Source organism: Physella acuta, unplaced genomic scaffold, assembly GCF_028476545.2.
Source record: "Physella acuta isolate Inbredline_101_S28 unplaced genomic scaffold, ASM2847654v3 ptg000412l, whole genome shotgun sequence".
Lineage (NCBI taxonomy): Eukaryota > Metazoa > Mollusca > Gastropoda > Physidae > Physella > Physella acuta.
Window position 1 is genome coordinate 811,952 of NW_026731931.1, and position 6,396 is coordinate 818,347.

Genomic DNA, 6,396 nt, shown 5'->3' on the forward strand with positions numbered 1-6,396 from the left:
TTTATAATAGATAAACTATTAAAAAAATAACGCCTGCCGAACAAGACTTGCATACGATGTATTACTTATGAGTGTTGGATAAGCTAACCTTAAAGAATATTGATAAACGGGTCCCACTGGCAGGTGGCATATTCAATGAGATCGTTTCGCTCGGATACCGTATTGTCGGGGGTCCTTTTGTCGGGAGCCAATTTGACAAGAGCCTAGTTGTCGGAAGTTGTAATGACAGGAACCGTTTTGTCGAGAAAATAAATGTCGAGAGCCTACTTATCGGGAGTCTAAATAAAGGTGTTGCACTTGGCATCCGTTAATCGTGCGCCCTGAATAGCGGGTAAGGGATGCTACTATATTCAGTGTTTAAACGTCAACAAGCACAAAAGCCGGCGCCCCGTAGCTTCCACGACCCGTAGCGCCCCGGACTCCCCTGCTAGCAGTATGCGCCTAAGTTCGTTTAAAAAGATGTTATACGCTAAAGACACGATGGGCAACAATAATCATTGACTATATCGAACAAGGCGCGTCGCCCGGCGCCCCTGAAGGGTTCTATTTGGAGCCCTGGGCTTTCCCGTTAGCGCAATGGCGCCTGAGTTTGTTCTAAACAGTGCGAAAGACAATAGATAAGAAGGTGTGTTACAGTCACTCAATAAATTAAATCAGCCGTGTCAATAGCGCTCTGGTAGGGTATGATTCGGCTGCGAACTATAATTTCAGTTTCGGCTCCCAAAGGTTCACAAGGGCCGCAAAGGGTCATGTAATGTTTTATTTTTTTGGAAAAATCAGATAAATTAACCAAGGTTAGATTATTAACTGGGATGTTTTCTGTAGTTCATGTGACATGGATTGTCTATAACAAAAATGTGTAGGCACAGAGAAAGTGGTATGCTAGCGAGACAAAGTGTTTGAACGAAACAGTGTGTGAAGCAATGTGGTGTGGCGTCAAAATCGTGTGTATACTCGTCAGTTTTTTTACTTTCTCGTGCGACAAAAAAATCGAGATTTTTACACCTCACTGATACGGAAAAAACATAATTTTGCAATCTAGTCCGTATGTCTGTGTGACTGTCTGTGTGTGTGTGTCTTTCTGTCTGTATGTAAACACGATAACTTGAGTACCGTTACAGCTACGTTGATGAAATTTCATATATAAGTATTATATCAAAATCGTAGATCCTGATCAACTTTTGAGCGATTTCAAATAAACGAAAGTGGTACTTTTTCTACTTTGAATTTTTTTAAAAGCTTATAACTTGAGTACTATTTCAGATAGATAAATGAAATTTCACATGTAAATAAAAGATCTAATTTTCAACCTTCTGTTAAATTTTGAATAATTTCCGTTGAGCGGAAGTAGTAATTTACGCTACTTCCGATTTCTCAAAAAATGCATGTAAATTTATAAATTACTTTTATTATGCACATTTTGTTTTGGCGTTTGCTTGGTGCGCAATTCTTTTTTTTCTATGACATTCTATTATATTTTTAAAAGTTTAAGCAATTAAAAATCATCTCTATATTCCAAGTTATATAAGAATATTCGAGAAAGTTTAGGGAGATCAATCCCGGTGTATTCTTTATGTAATTTGTTCTTGTGATTCATGATACAGATTCTCGTTGTGGAATGTATTTATTTATAATTGTTACATTTGGCACAAACGAGCCAAAATAAATAAGAAACCAAGTGTAACTGTCCATAAAAAAAATCCAAACAAATCCAAAGCCTACAGTTCTCGAAATAATGAAAATATTTCAGTACAAAATTTTCGGAGGGCAACTCAAATCTAAAAAAAATTCTCACTTCTAGATATTGAAATCGAAACTCTAATAATACACCTTTGGAAACGCTTACAAATTGCATCAGTAACACTGGTGTGTTATAACACGTCAAATATTTTTTCTACTATGTTAAAGAAAAAATCATGTTCGTTTGTGTCACTTTTACGAATGACGCAATCATCATCATTGTTTCAGGAAGTTATTTTGCGCTCTGGGTTATCCCCTGTGAGCACTATGGCGCCTATGTTAGTGTTAAGGAGCCAGGGGTCTTTCGTGTTGTCTCTGCGGTAGTGTAATCGGGGGCTCCCGAGAGCGCCCCTCTACGTCCCTAACAGATGTGCATCACCGAAGTGTGTTCTACCTCATTAATGTACACTCAAGGTTTTCATGCGGTAGTGTACAAGGTCACGCGTCTTAAAATATTGGATTGGTAATGCATTGGTGAAACTCTTCTTATCTATTTTGGTCAATTTTACAATGTCTTCAACTAACCGGAAAAGAATACTACTGGTTCCTCTGATTCAACTGCATTTAACTGTAAAGCCACCAAAATTTATATATTGCCTGCTTAGCAAAAGAAAAATAAGACCCGATTACATGTACAATCTAAGGCTTCACGCAATCGAGATTCATACGTTTTGGTGGTTATATGAGTAAAGTTTGACTTCGTACAGTACAGAAGGTTTAAGCAGTGGAAAATGTAAACAAAATGTGCAATAAAGCACCACACTTATGTGCATCACTGTTATACAGACCAACACGAATGTTGCACATATTTACAATATGCCTAGTAAATTTGTCGACGACCTAACGAATCTAGATTGGACTATAGACTCTAAAATTATCTCTGCACCTTGTGTTAACAAATGGTTATTACGGCATAAACTCCGGATTGTGTGTAAATTACGAGATCAAAGGTATATGAGTTTACACACAATCCGGAGTTTGTGCCGTAATAACCATTTGTTAGCACAAGGTGCAGAGATAATTTTAGAGTCTATAGTCCATTCTAGATTCGTTACGTCGTCGAAAAATTTACTAGGCATATTGTAAATATGTGCAACATTCGTTGAATTTTTTGTTGAATTGATGATCAGTTTTATTTTTACGTTTCTGGCAGCCAATTATTATTTATTCTTATAAAGATAAAATAACTTTAAATGTTAACCAGATTCGATATTTTTTTCACTCTTATATTGCTCTAGGTTATGTAATAACTCCGTAATTGTCTTTTAATTACACAAGATTATATAAAGATAAATAATAAGTTAATATCTCGCAAATATATCCTTGCAATGTTAAACAAATTTTGTTTTATAGATTTAAATGAAGTCGTAACTGCCACAACTGGAACGATAACCAACACAGGAAATACTTCGAGTTCTTCTGCAACCAACAATACATGGACTATTCGAGGACCCACTGGAACCATTATAGCTTTCAAGTAATGTTTATCATATAATTTTAAGAAATTGGTATTTAAATAGCTTTACATACAATTCTAATGTAGTGTTGTTTCTAAAACAAAATGGGTGTTATTTAAGGGAACAAGATACCCATGTTTTCGATAAAATTTTAATTTTGCTCCCCAAAATTTGTATTTCTTAATTCGGTACTAATACCTTTTATCTATCTAACCCGAACATTTCAGACTTCTACAGCTTACGGTTATCCGTTTATTGCGATGTGAAACATGGTACCCCCCGGCACGTTTTCACACTACAACGCGGACAGCGGCTATCTTCGAGCGGGGTTTACATCATTTATTGCCCGCGAGGCAGCATAAACTTTACAGCAATCTAAGGGCCAAGCACTCGTGTACCCGCTGGTGTAGTGACCTTGTCTTTTGTTCTAAAAATAAGTGGGATAGAAGTTGTTTTCTACAAAGTAAAATTTTATATCAAACCCCATATAAGGGCATGCGCGTAAAAATTATGAATGGGAAGAGATTCATTGATACGCTTGACCAATCATATTATAGTACTTAAAATAAAAATAATTCACGATTGGTTGCAACTAACCACGTGTGCTAGGCAGCCATCTTGTTTCTAGATAAACAAAACAATCGCCTGTCTTAGTTGGTTTACTTTATTTGCATATACTCTTCTATTTGTTGTTTTAAAGTTATACAACAACATTAAGTTTAATAATTGAAACTTTGCCTAGAAATGTACTGTTGATTATCACTGGAACAATATCAAACACTGTTTCGTACGCTTTATACTAAGCTGAAACAATGCGTCATGGACATGACTATCAGTTGGTGAAGAATGTGCTGTCCATCCCCTTTACCCCCCTCATTCCCTTCTCGCCATTCAACCAACGGCCGGTTTATAATCTTGTTACGGATGCTGTGATAGGCTTGAACGCGTTCATCAGACTTTACACCGGACTGTATACGACACATGTGTTGATGTGTATGCCCATCTCACCGTGTAGGGTTTGCTTGCAACGAATGTAAATACTAGATAGTAGATAGGATAGCTGAGAAGCATTCACTTAGGGCCTGTACTTGACCCAATCTACACAGATGTGTTATTCGCGGTTGAATGAACATTGGTAATCTATGGCTCATCGGTTCCTCACGCACTATCCAGCGGTGGGGTGGGGTGGGGTGGAGGGGCGTGTCTAGCCTCAAGCGTTGTACCCAGTGTTGAGTTGTAGGCTATTATCATAAGGCAATAAACTTGTGTAAGCTACAATTTGAGTGGAGAAAGACATTGTATTGAAGTGAGAAGACCGGCTAACAAACAAAACTTGATCTGGTTGGATGATAGCTGTTATGAGAATACCGCTCGATTGATAGGATGTGTAATACTTAATAGTCATACATTCATTACCTGTTGTATACATATTTTCTGCTTACATAGAAAAAATCTGTCTAAAACTTACAACATAAATCAAAGCGTAATTTATTAGACAAATGGTTCTTCCACATATAACAAGACGTTTTTTTTCTGTTTTCTATAAGAGAAAACGCACCGTGCCTTTCCCCGCTCTTCTTTTCACGTTTTCTCAACTTTGCATTTTTACTCAAAATTCAACATTCAAATCGCTAAGGCCTTGGAACCCTTTGTCATACAAGAATAAAACATTCCACGTGCATTCAGCATAATACCATCTACAAAACTACGTTTGTACATTAAGGTTACTACAATACGTTAGGAAATATTGATATTTATGTAACACCACCCCCTAATTTTTGCACATAAATTTACGTAAAAATTTGTATTAAAAATTGAGTACAAGCTATCGCAATGAGCAAACGTAGAAATGTATAGTTTGGTGTAAGAAATCTAAATCTTTCATCCGCTTTTAAAAATCTCTTATGTGAACAAAGCCTTAACGATTTGAAAAGGTGATAGTTTTCACACCTTTTCGCGGTTTCCATGGCAACCAGTACTGCTATTGACGGCTATATATTATTTTTGTCTATAGTTTAACAACTATAATTATATGAACTTATTAAACAACCAGAAATGTGTTAAATAAAAAAAAATTATCCGTGGTGCCTATCCTTAACGCCTTGGCTCTGCGTATCGAGGGTTGTGAGGCTTCATGTGGAGGTACTTGAAAATAAACGCTTTTTTTTGGTAACTGTACTGTTAAAGGATATTAACTATTTTATCACTGAAAATATTTGAAATTATGTGTTGATTGTAAGGAAATTTGATAGCTTTGATATTGTGGGTTTGTCAGCTAAACGTTGCCCGTTAGCCACACAGCAAAACAGAATTGACATGGATGAGAAAGATTCGTTTTCTGTGACATTTGGTTTCCACACAGTTTTAGTACTTTAAAAGCATATAATCCTATAATTTTCTAACTTAATCGACGTGTTTGATATGACAGTTATTAGACCGATTTAACTGCTTCTTCATTAGCTGCTGATTTTCTGAGAATGCAGAGATGCAGAGATCATCAAAGAAATTCTATTCTAAATGAATTATTTCCGGTGCTTTCCGGTTTTTTAAGCTTTTATTTAGTTCGAAACGTCTGTCTGTCTGTTTATTTGTTTGTTTGTGGGTTTGTATCAAATCTTGTAACTCAATTTCGACTTACTTTTAATACAACGATTTCTTTCAAACTTTCCAGATACGTCCCACTTTGATGACAATACAAAAATTATCATTTTTTAAAAATTTAAGTAGATGTTTAACTAAAAATTGATCAAACGCTTTCAAAATTAAGTGAGATAATAAAATTAAATCACACAAATGATTACAGTCACACCCTGTTTGTACAGCCAACTTTATGGCACATGGTAAAGGCAAATACAAACCGCATCACTGTTGTTTTATTATATTTTAAGGCCTGATAGATAACACCAAACAACCTTTATCCTGGTAATTTTACAATTTTATTGATATCACAGATACAGCAGCTACACTGCCAAACAAAACCCTCCTTTCTTAATCTTTCTTCCACATCCACTTTCTTTTGCGCATGCACCTGCCCACCACATTTTTTAGATTTATATCGCCTTTTTACACCTCCACTAGAAACATACATTCATCCTACATTTGACTGTTACATATGCCCTTTCTCCCCTTTAAAAAATTAATACATTATTTTTTTCTTATATACATCACATTTACTATAAAATCTTCATTATACATGTAA